The 12661-nt window shown below is 43.7% G+C and overlaps 1 long non-coding RNA gene across 2 annotated transcripts; it reads left to right on the top strand.

The window, feature by feature from the left end:
• The first annotated feature begins 10349 nt into the window (after nt 1-10349).
• Nucleotides 10350-12424, top strand: LOC144164150 (uncharacterized). 2 transcript variants are annotated; one of them, XR_013321079.1, is made up of 4 exons: nt 10350-10500; nt 11768-11909; nt 12099-12235; nt 12323-12424. It is a non-coding gene; the product is annotated as an uncharacterized LOC144164150 (long non-coding RNA). The 2 variants fall into 2 exon arrangements; XR_013321078.1 differs by lacking the exon at nt 10350-10500 and having other exon boundaries at nt 11696-11909.
• The last annotated feature ends 237 nt before the right edge of the window (nt 12425-12661 follow it).

Genomic DNA, 12661 nt, shown 5'->3' with positions numbered 1-12661 from the left:
AATTTTCAGGCGCTGCAGATGACATTTGCCCTCTTCTCACCTGTGGAAAGTTGCAGCCAAAAGTGTAAAAAAATTGTGAGTACATTATTTACGCAACAGGGAGAGCAGGAAATGTATGCGATTTTTCTACCGATTTGTCGAATTTATCTACCCAGATCGTTCTCTTCCCAATCTGTTCAATTATAGAACACATTTTGTCACATTTTGTACCTCTACAAGACTGATATTCGGAAATTCATCCCAACTATCTATACTCCCATATTTCTTTTTTTATGCAAACTTCATGAAACTCAATACAACATGTATAAAAGTACACCTTGTTGAAGTTGAAGTTGAAGTTTAGTTTCACGGTTTTAAACAGCGTACAAGTAGTAATAAAGAAGGAGGTCCCGTAGTTAAAAAACTCACGGGGGGACCTCCTGTGAGAAGGTGCGCGCAATAGAAGAGCGTTAGAGTAGGCAACAAATAAACAATACATCAAAAGAATATGAGCAAAAACACGCAGAAATACATACATACATACATACATACATACACACACATATATATATATATATATATATATATATATATATATATATATATATATATATATATATATATATATATATATATATATATATATAGTCTCAAAAGATAGAAACTCACACAGACCGCGAAAAAAAATAAGGTTAGTAGAGACAGAGACAAACGAGAAAGACGTAGAAAATAGAAATAGGTTTACTGACGTTTCAGGGAGAGGACTCCCTTTCTTCAGAGTCCTCTCCCTGAAACGTCAGTTAATTATTTCTATTTTCTACGTCTTTCTCGTTTGTCTCTGTCTCTACTAACCTTATATATATATATATATATATATATATATATATATATATATATATATATATATAAATATATATATATATATATATATATATATATATATATATATATATATATATATATATATATATATATATATATATATATATAAACACACATAAACACATCCATTTGTAGCAATACAAACAAATGCTCACCAAACAATGCAGTAAGAAAGATTAGACATAAGAACAGAAGTAATGCAAAAAATGTTCCTACAATGGAACCACGTTGTTGACACATTATGCCAAGGTAGATAATAGAAAATATTTTATTTGGGTTCGGATACTTTCCGAACGATCTTTCATATGCAGATACGTTAGGTGTGCTTCTCTTAATTCTTATGGCCAACAGTTACCAAAATAGCCTATAATCTTTGTGCGTGTAAAAATTACGAGTGTTTAGATCAGCCTTGAAATGCAGCAGTCATACCATCATACCAGCATACGGAAGTGTTTGAGCTAGATAAGATGCAGATTTTTAATTGACGGACTAAAATTTTGCTAGAATAACTTTAAAACTAGTAAGTCATTTCGGTGCGTCTGGCCGGCAACCTGAATATAAAAATGGTTGACATTGTTGTACCTTAGTTCTGGTTTTGGCTCGGCAACATAAATACATGGTTTAAACGGGTATGTTTTTTTTTAATTTCTGAGCGAGGTTCAAATTCTACGATCTTGTTTTTGGTCAGCAAATATCTGTAGTGGTCACTTCAGCCTATTTATTGAAAACAACTACCGAAAACCGAAATTACCGAAAACCGTTTCTTAGCTTGAAAACCTCATTTTCCAAATATGATATACTATTATTCTGGGCAGGAAATCGAATAAAATATCCCGAATAAACACCTGCGTTTGTGGGGAAAAGACATACAGTCGAACACGGATATATCGAACTCCAAGGGGACCGCGAAATAGTTCGATATATGAAAAATTCGATATAAAAAATATGGACTCTGAGATCTCACCTACGGCGGACGATCACTTACCGATCGCCACATTCAAGAATAACAACTAATTCCGCACTCATGACGCAACAGGACGCTTTAATTCCGTGAAAAAAAAATCGCTGATGTTGGCCTGCTTCTTCGTCCTGGAAATGAAATTAAAGACGCTGGTCTCGATCTTCTCGAGGCTGCACAACTAGAAAATTCCAGCACTACGCTACGCCTTCGCACACCATGCACAACACGCACGCAAAAGAAGAACAGCGCGCACGTACCACAACAACTATGAAGGTAACAATTCCAAGGTTCTCTGAACGGACTCCAACAAAGCGCTTGCGATGGTCATCTCCGAGAGAAACAGTGATTTCCGAAAGGTGCGGGACAACTCGCCAAAGAGAAGCAACAGCAGCAAAATTCAAAAGAAGGAGGAGCCCGTCAGCGCCTTCGTTCCCTCTTCCCTTTCCCGAGACGATATCGGGGGAAGACAGAACCAGAGAGAGAGAAAAAAAACTCTTTTTTGGCAAGCCAGGGAACGTACGCAGCCGAAAAAAAGAACGTGCGCAGTTGGGGCATCCCTACCTCGCCCTGTCACATTTTCCGAGCGTTGGGGCTTGTGTGCCTAGAGAGATTTAGCATACCGGGCTCCGTTCGCTAACGCTACGGCGGCCGGTAGCGGGGCCCGACTGGGCAAGCGCAAATTCGTTCCGGTAGGGGGGATTAGTTCCGCGAGCCAGTCTTCGCCATGCCCGCGCATTCCTCCAAACCCCTCTCAACCTCAATCGGGGGTGCAGCGACCGCCGACGAGCACCTTCCAGCTCACGCGGCGTTCGATATACCCAATGTCGATAAAAATACGGTTCGATATAAACGTACGAATTCCTATATTTTTACACAGAATTTTCAAGGGGATAATTTACGAGTTCGATATAGACAATAATTCGATATACCCGTGTTCGATATATCCGTGTTCGACTGTAGTGCCAAAGCAAAAGTCACAATTGACTAACAAAACATTTAAAAATCTTCGTTTTCAGAGGAAGGAATAACTCTGGATTTGAGCCGACAAGTGCCCGTCCGTGACGCACTTGTGTTCATTTCCGGTCTCTACAGCATACGGTTGGATTTTGAGTGGTACGTATTGAAGCTGGCCCCTTTCATTCATTCGTTACATTATTTTCGTACTTTTAATGTTTTGCTAGGTGAGTTTGAGCTCGCATCCCCCTCCGGTTTTTTAGTAATGCTCCACCATACTGCTTCCGTTTCTCCTTTATTTTATTCCGTCAATCTCGAGCTGCACAACGACAAATAGAAGTCAATCGCATGCCCAATTCAGTGGCATCCTAAATTTTATTCTGAAGTGGTTTGCCGCAGCACACGTGTGGTGTGTCTGGAATAACAACGTTTCGTGGAGGCCACACTTTTAGTTTTCACATCCGCTTTAAAAAATATTTCCGCTTTGGGAATGTGATTGTACTCTAAAATATTCACCAAGGTTTATACTCTCGTTGTTGCTATGGCATACATACGTGCCAAGTTGTATGCGGCCGTTGTTTGAGCTTAAGGCTCAATAAATGTCACGTTTTGTGGCAGGTCTCGACCAGCTCAGAAGAACGGACACGGGATAATCGTTGGCACGTTTACCGAAGCACACATTTATTATGCACAACTACACCCCTAAGCAAAATAAACAACAAAGCAAACAAAGAACTCAACCAAAGAAATTGCTAAATACTAATTCCTAACAAACAAACCAAACGAAAAGTTGCTACAATGAAGTCCCTATAAAGCAAACCGTCCTACTTCCAGTCTATACAACGTTCATGTCAACAATCCTAGCAACAATGGTCATATAATACCAAGTCCCTAGCGGACAGGCCCACCGCTGCCTCTGGCGCTGACGTGTCGTACCCGTAGCGCGGCCGTGACACGCTGGTAGTCGTAGTTGTCCGCTGCCGCGGTGCCGGTGGTGGTGGCACCGATGTAGTTGTGCGTGGTAGTCACACAGTGGACCGCTTTTCAGCTCTCATCGTGGTAGTCCTCGTAGCAGGAAGCAACCCCTGGCCTCGGGGCCGTCGCTGTGGAAGCAGGTAGCACCGGGCAGCTCCGGGAACGTCGCCGCGTGGGGACCGCCAGGGCGTAAGTTGACGGTGCGTGCTCGCTGTACGCAGGCGCCCGACCGTCGCCGCTGGGGCCACCAAAGCACAGGCTGGTGGTACGACACGGAAGTAGGAGCCGATGCCACGTCGGTCCACTCCGGCCCAGGCTGACGTGGCTCTGGTCGATGGCGTGGCCTCGTACCCCCGGCTTGTTCCTTGGACTCGTGCCACCTGACCTTCCTGCTGTGGCGTTCTTCTGATCTCTCTCCCTCCCCGCCTGTGCCCCGGGATTAAATAGCCTTTGCCGGGCCGTCGCGGCACTTTTGCATTCGCTGTGCCAGTGTCCACCGCACGGGTCACCACCACATTGGTTATTTCTCTACGTGCCTCCATCGCGTCACCTCGTCATTCGTCCGCCTTCTTCGTGGGAAATTTGCATTCTCTTTCTTCGTCTTTATCTACGTCGGCCTCTGGCTCCGCTATGACACGTCATCTTTATTCCCAAGGGGGGATTGCCCCTTAATCATGACAATGGGCTCCCTCTTCTAGAGTTTTCCCCCCAAAAACTGCTCACTTGTCGCCGATGTATCTTCTTATCACCAACACTGTTCACTACTCACACACAACACACCTCATTACACACCACCGTTCACTTGCTCATGACTCTACCGTTCACGTTCACTTCTTTCTACACACCATAATATACATTTCGTCCGCACCCCCTTTGTCACTTTGCAAACCCCCAAGTAATCATGTCTCACACAAATCTACTCACGCAGTCCGCTGTTTACCACCCCTGCTCACTTCTTTAGTCGTACTTTTCACTACATCCTTCACTTTCCTTTCTTTAACACTTGTCTTGTGTCCACACAATTTTCACCACTTCCATTGCCCACACCACACTTTCTCAATCCTTCCCTATGGCTCACTCATGTCTACAGGACACACATTGGTGCTCACCACGTTCCCGTTCTATCCCCAATACATCCCTTTCTCAAACATCAATCTACTCAAACACTCCGCTCTAACACATCATAAAAAATCAAACACATCAATGATCTATTCAACAACACTCCTCCCCAATCCACACAAATTAACGTTTTTCCTCCTGCTGCTCCTCAATCCGCACTTTGCAATGACTTCTTTTATAGCTACACGTCATGCACTTACACCACTCTACTCACAATCTGTTCGATCACGTCACCAAACCAAACACTTCTATGTCTAATATTCGACACCACTCTTTTCAATCCGAGCTTCATCGATAACTCCTTCATTTGACTAATGCTGCACCGCAATAGAAAACCTATGTCGTCACCGTTATGGGTCCTATTTCTTTCCAAGTCGGCGCCCCGATTTCAACCGGGTTCGTTGAGCTCTGTCTTCATCTTCACCTTCTTCCGCCTCTTCTATTCCGCACCTTTAACTGCACTGCTAGCTTGGCTTTGACAGGAAACTCGGCTAACCTTGCTCGCGCGCCTCTCGCACGCCGCCTGACTCGATGGTTTCCCTAGAGCCGGCCGTCTTACGATTTCACCCGTCACTCTGCGCTTGCGCGCTGCTCTTTGCCCCCTACGAGCTCCCAAACCGCTAAGCACATTCCCTCTTCTCTGACCTGAGCTAGCTTGCTCAGCGTGCTCGCTCTGCGCGTTTTCAGCTCGCTCATCTCTAAGCGTCTGGCCTGCGGTTGAGCCATGCCCAGCCAGCACACTGCCTCGCACTTCGAACGCGCCTTTCTCCTCAGCGAGCTGTGCAGACAAACAATTGTTTTCTTTGTATTCCGTTTTACTTGCCGTCTCGTGGTTCTCAGCGACCTGCGTTCTTTCTATCGCACGTGACGCATCGCGGTCGGCGATCCGCGTGCCTTCTGTCTCGCGTGCGGCGCGTTCACCGCTCTCTTTGCGTGTTCCTTCTTCGAGCCACTGCTTTAATTCCTCATGTGCTCGCTGTAACTCTGACCATTTTAATTCAATTTCTGTCTTTTTCTCCTCAATCCTTCTTTTCTCCTCCTCAATACTACCGCTACAGTCATAGCGTTAGCTCGCGCCGCCGAATAGCGCGCTTTGGGGCAGCTAGAACTACCAATGAGGCTGCTGGAGCCAAACCTTCAAGTAGAAGGAACAGTGCAAGCTGGGGAAAACACCCATACCTGAAATCCTCAGAAAACACCACTGGAGGGGCCCCTCCAGACACAAAATTCTTATCATGCTCAGTACTGCCTTTATTTTCCACACGGGAAGAATGACGGCTCTATAAAGCGCCTTGAGCGCGTATGATTTAAGGGGCAACGCGCTGAACGCCGTCGTGCGAATGGCAGCAGATGATCCCGCGGATTACAAGCTCGGGATCACGTCCCTCTAAATCTTTCACTGCACCGTGGAGGGCTGCAGTAAAATGTTTGGATAGAGCAAACCGTGTACCACGAGAAATATGTCGACAGTGAGCGGGACATATGCTCGCGTACTTATATTCTTTGAAATGACGACCGATACGTAGCGCATATACAATATTATTCGTGACGGGATAGTCGTTCAACCATGAAGCAATGTCAATACATACGGCTGATATAAGCACATTCGGCGTATCTTAAAACTGGAAACAGGAGTAAAACTTGCCAACTCGTACTCTCAAGCCCCAAGAGGTCTAATTTCATTTCCCTTTTATCTCGTTTCATGGTATGAGCTTTCATCACATAAAAATATGAAGTATGGCCACCAAACCAAAATCGAAAACAAATGTTTCGATTTCTCATACCGGCATAATATTTTATTAAAATACTTCTGGAACACATAAATACATTTTTCTAAAAAGGTCTGTTAGAAAGTACACCAATACCAGCCTCTATAATATTGATAGATAGCCCACGTTCAAGACGAGTGTTTCTGAAAACAAAAACATTTCCAACAAAGAACAAATACACAAACCCAAAAGGGCTGTGTCTAACATGTTCAGCAAGAAAAAACCTAATGTGGTTATATTCACTTAAACAGCTGCTCATGTTTTTTGAGCGGCGAACAGCAGAGGAACTTTTAACGTCTAAGGTATAAAGGAGCTCCCACACAATCAAAAATGTTCTGCAGAATCAATCATTTTCTTACCTTAAAAGTTATAACCAAAATTTTTAGAGCTGGTGAATGGTTCTGATACCGAAATTAAAGCGGTGCGGTAACAGGAACAAATAACGAATTGAATATCAGCCACGTATATTGAAATTTTTCTGGTATTTTTACATTGATACGTACCAAGTTATTCGAAGACGATTAGTAAAACTTCCTTTTTGAACACTGCTTTAAACGCCCGTAAGGGGGATGCATGACCCCACAAGTGTCTGTTTTTTTTTGTGCGCGCTTTATGCTTCCCCTGTGAGGACAACCGGGCTCCTCTTTTTCAGGGTATTATTCTTAGGAGAAACAGTAATAACATAGGGTGGACGTTTTATAAACAGGCGTAGTTAAAGTTAAGTCCCGGCTAAAAAGGCGACGGCCTCGAAATTTTCGGGACAATTGCTACACAGCGAATACACCAACCGAAGGTAATTTGCATGTGAAGGTTTCGAAAAGTGCTGTAAGGCTCGAGAATTTGGAGAACTATTGTGAAGTTCCGTCTAGAGCAGTTTTTCTACAAAGTAAACGAATTATACCTGCGCGGACCCTACACTCTTAATCTGGTTCCATGTAAGTTCCAGTTAAACGGGGCGATCCACATATTTTTATCTGGATCTAAACGAAGAATAACTGGAACGAGAGATATAAGTGGATCTTATCTGGAACTGTCCATTTGTTTTCTTTAGGTTTGTGGTTATTATGTGGAACCGAATAAATGAGGGGATGCGCTGTCGGCCGTTCCTGTTACTGTTCCACTTATGTCCCAGTAAAAAGTTTGGACAGTGCTTTTGTATATTTTTTGCTCGTGTCTTGTTCCACATAACTTGTGCGCTGCAGTGAAGTATGCACTGAATCGTGCATTAACTGAAACAATGAACCACATATATGTTTGACGCGCTTTGGCGCACAAGCGCACGCACAAGCACTTGCACGCACACGCCCAAAGACATAGATACAGACACGAATGCAACCACGCGCGCCCACACATACACACACACACATGCATGCAGTCACACACGCACACACGCATGCACCACATAAAATTTAATAAACTTCGTCGATATCTATGGAACTGTCTTAGAGCAGTTTACTTATATAAGACGGCTAAGACGTATTTTTAGAGACGTTATTTGACAGAAAAAAAATACGTCCACTGCTATAACAACACCGTACAAAGCATGAAAGGTGCGAGAAAAGGGTATCTTAGCGAAAATAGAAATTCCACGAACCCCTTTCAGGTTGTCTGCGGTGCTCAGACCGCTTTAGTGAATATCGTCTTTTACTAATTGGAGACGCGCAGTACGTCTGAAATCACCAATGACTTGAATTTGAGAAGGACCAGATGTCCTCAGGTTCTCCTTCTGCGTTTGGGACAGAGCCGTGGTAGTGCTGAAGAATTCATTGGGCTTTTGTGGATACCGCATAAAGAAATATATATGGTTGTTGAGACTATTGCATGTTCTGCATTTGGTTCACAAAGCGTCGCAGAAACATTGTTTTTTGCTCAATGCACAGCCATCAGCTTGCTGTGTTGTAGTACGTGCACAATTTTAAGTGCTTTACAGGAACGTATAAATGGCTACAATCTGCTGTAAACATGGGTACTTAGTCCACGTTATTTATGCCCTGATGTGGTATATACATAGTGTTAACCGACTGTGCCGCATTTTACACTGCACGCAGCATGTCACGCATGCAGTTATATATGCTTCGATGTTCGTTAGCATTTTTCGTCTCGTGCATGCTATTAAGGGTGACTCACCTGATCCAATTCATATGGGACTCACTAATTCATGACGCAAATTCATGAGACTTACTAATTCAAAAGCACCATGTACCGATACAAGAAGTTTTACAAATTCACAAAAATGACACTAACGACCCGGTTTGCTTCTTCTAGAAATACAGTAGACCCTCGTTAAGGCGAACTTGGTTAAAACGAACACTGATTAAGAACCACAACATTTTTCTCTTGTAACGTCCACAATGCAATACACCTCCGCTTAAGACGAATTTCGGATAATACGAATACATTTTTACGGTCCCTTCGGGTTCGTCTTAACGGGAGACTGCTGTATATCATTTCTTTGCAGAGATAAAAAAAAACAAGAAACGCATTTTGGTTTATCCAGTCTTCACTGGAAGGCGCTAGCGGTCTACCATGCGAGAGTTTTATTTCTTTGTTTCAGTAGAGAAGCGACATATATCTAAAATAAGCAAACTAGGCCGTTGTGAATATCGGTATGTATTTGTAAAATTATTCGTATTGGTGCACGATGGTTTTTAAGTCCGTTGGTCATGATGTAGTAAGCCCGATAGGAATGCTAACAGGTGAGTCCCTTTTAATTTCCACAAGCAAAAACAAAAGCCTCTTTGCAGGGAGCGGTTGACTGGGTGAACGGAACTAAACTTGGACAACTAAATATACCACGTGATACCTGCATTATTTTGTATGTATTAATGCTGAAATGACATTGTAATTCCTAATTATGCTGTGCAGTAACGGCAAAAATGCGCAGAGTTAACTTGCTGTTGTTGTGTCTTGTCATAGTAATTCAAGTTCATTGAATGACCCGCCTTCTCCAGCTGCTTCCCCAGTTGCTGTTTTCCTGTAGTATTGGTGTTCAGGAGGGAAAAGGGCTGGGAAACGGGCCGATGTATTATTACTCGCTAATTAGCTGTAAGTAGCTTTATATAACGTGGGTATCTAAGAGCGTCGCAGTATATTTTATTGACTACGGAAAGGCTTGTTGTCAAGAAAAGCAGTAAATGAAGCCACGCCCTTTTGCGTTCATTGTAAACAGTAACGCAGAAATTGCCATCCAAAGTTAAGCTCGGATATCGCACGCACTCACGGCCCTCCGCGAGAAACAACTTTAGCCAGTACTAACGCGCTAACGCGGCTATTATCTGAGCTTTGTTTCGGCTTCAGCGGGCGTAAACGTCCGCTTAGACGCATATGCCCGTTTTCCGAATCAAATGAAAGCCATCACGTGTGCCGAGTTTGTATGAGCTCTTATGCGGGCGCATCGCCAAAGCCTCCGCGAGACCGAAAGTTTGCCGAAGCCATGAGGAAAAGACCGCCACTCCAGTAGCGCATTCCATGCGCATGCGTCAGCAGCAGCACGGCAGAGCTGTTTTTGCGTTGATTCACGGTACAGTGGGGCTGCAACGGGTACGACGACGACGGATAAAAATCGGGACTGCGTCAACACTTTAAACGACAGCAGCGCTCCCATCTTCCAGGATTTCCTCCGCTAATTTTACGGTCTTCCGCATGCAGCGCCACCAGTGGCATTCCCAAGCGGGTTTCTCAATTGCTCGCGCGTTGCGCCTGATATTTACTAAAGAAATTCTCGGTCACGCTGGCGAGAACCGTTAGTGCCGTTAGCAGTTTGATTGGGTTGATTGCGGCGTGCAACTGCGAATTTTTTCATATCCCCGGGCTATATTTCCTGTTCGACGAAGTGGAGTTTTGCGAGGAGGCGCAAAAAAGGTCAGTGCTGCTTATTTATGTGCTAGTAATGGTTGTTGTTCAGTGACATCCTTGTTAACTGCGTCCGATAAACATACCGCCTCTCTGCCCGTTGTTTGTGTGTCGTCCATGCTTGTGGTCGCGGCGTGTAACATTTTGTGTTGGAGAAACGTTTGCAGCCGTAATTTACCAAAACTTCCGTGTTCGTGGGTCAGAGTCGGCTGGACATTTCTGACTGCGTTCGTTAGCCATTGCTATAAGGAAGTTGCTGGTTTGCGCGTTTCATGATTGGATGTTCCCTTACTGTGTGGCTTTGCTTAGTTGTATATTGACGGTTGCTGTGTATCTCTGCGGTAGCGAATCTTCTCGGGTTAGTCGCTCGCGATAATCGCGCGTGCACACGTGTACAACTTCCAAGCAAGTTTGTCGGAGCGTCCGTCCTTAGATTTATTGGTATTTTTAAAACTTGCGTGGTAATTGCGTCGTTGTGTTAGTCTGCTGAGTAGAATGCATTTACTGTGCTTACCAGACCGGGAGTCTTCGACCTTGCCCGTTGCGGGCAAGGTAGACGCTATTTCGAGTTGTGTTGATGTGCTTTCAAGGCGTGATCTTACGTTTATCTGTTCCATGTTTCCATGTTTCATGTTTATGTTCCATGTTTCTTTCAATTCCTTTGACCAATTGAGATGATCTATTTTAAATAACATTGCCTGAAGTGTAGAGAAATGGAAGGGACAGTTGTCTTAGCAGTACCGCAGTAACAAATGTTTCTTTTGTAGAGGGGAAGAAATGTGGAAACACAACACGCAGCGGGTATATAGAAAGTGTGCTGCCGTTTCTATGCTGTTAATGTCAGTGGTAACTTGAGACTTCAGGATAATTATCCAATATCCATAATTAGTGGTTACTACTTCACGAACCGCGTTAGAAATAAGCCACACTTGCATTTTTATGCCGTCAATGTCGGTGGTAACCCGAGAGTCGAAATAATTTCCGACAACGCTCAGGTGATAAGTTCTTGCATCACTATGTGCACCCAACATTAACCCATTTCTGTGCTTCCTTGAACTTAGAAAATATACTGCGAAAGCAGATTGCTACATTCTGTATTCGATCTGTACAACCTGTCCAGATGCAGACTATGGCTGACTGTGGAGACATTTGTCTCTACACTGGTAGTTTGCGACAACTGTTTTGCTTTGTCTGAAGAACAGAAATTAAAACGAATTATTTCCGTTCCTTACATATACCTCTGAAATCATGGCTGTGGCATTCACTGTGGCTGAAGACATCTTCGGCACGCCGAGGCGTCGTCGTGACAAGTGTGGCAGATTATGAATGCATTGTGGAAGTCATAAAGCCACGAAAGAGTGCCTCTTGAGTGTTGCGTATTATACAGACGTTCACCACTCCGCATGGAGCGATCACAGGTGAGCCTAAAAATGTTCAAATATTTTTATATTTAAAATTGTTTCGCCTGAAAACGTTACCAGGGCTCGTGCTGCAAAATAAATTTTAGCACAACTAATCAGGCATTGTACGAGATCTTGTAGTACTCCCGTCTTAGAGGGAAGCGTAAATTTATGCTTCGATATTTTTATACTGTTTTTATTTTCTAGGAAATAGGGCGGACCGGGACTTAAAACAATGGAACAAGGAATGCATACTGCCATTTTCCTGGTTCTTGAAGGCGTGTGTTCACAAAAAGGAAACACATGAATGCCGTTGTACGGGATGAAATCATTGCATTCTACAAGTAAGTACGCACTCCCAGTTCTGGAACTTTGATGGTCCCTTTTTAGGTTGTTGCAATATACGTAATGGCTTCGGAACACCATTTCAGTGACAACTTGACCTGTAGGTGAAAACGACAGTAAGAGCTTTTGGGAACACGTTGGCAAAACTTTCCTGGAAATGTACTCCGAGGAGGCCCTTCCAAGAATGCCTGCATCTTAATTTTAGTTGGGTAAGTTGGCATTTTATTTTTGTGGGACTCAATTTATGGTAGTGTTTATTGAAGCTGGCATTTTATTTTTGCGGGGCTGAATTTGTGGTAGTTTTCTTTGTAGCAAAATCTTACTGTTAAAAATAAATCGTGAACTCCAATATTGGGAAATACCTTCCCATTCAGCCTGTTTCGGATGCTTCAACATGTGGACAAAAAAACTATTATTTTGCATTC

This window comes from Haemaphysalis longicornis, unplaced genomic scaffold, assembly GCF_048455015.1.
Source record: "Haemaphysalis longicornis isolate Haplotype H1 unplaced genomic scaffold, Haemaphysalis longicornis Haplotype H1 scaffold_13, whole genome shotgun sequence".
In the NCBI taxonomy this organism is placed as follows: Eukaryota; Metazoa; Arthropoda; class Arachnida; order Ixodida; family Ixodidae; genus Haemaphysalis; species Haemaphysalis longicornis.
This window is presented reverse-complemented; position numbering and strand designations above follow the sequence as displayed.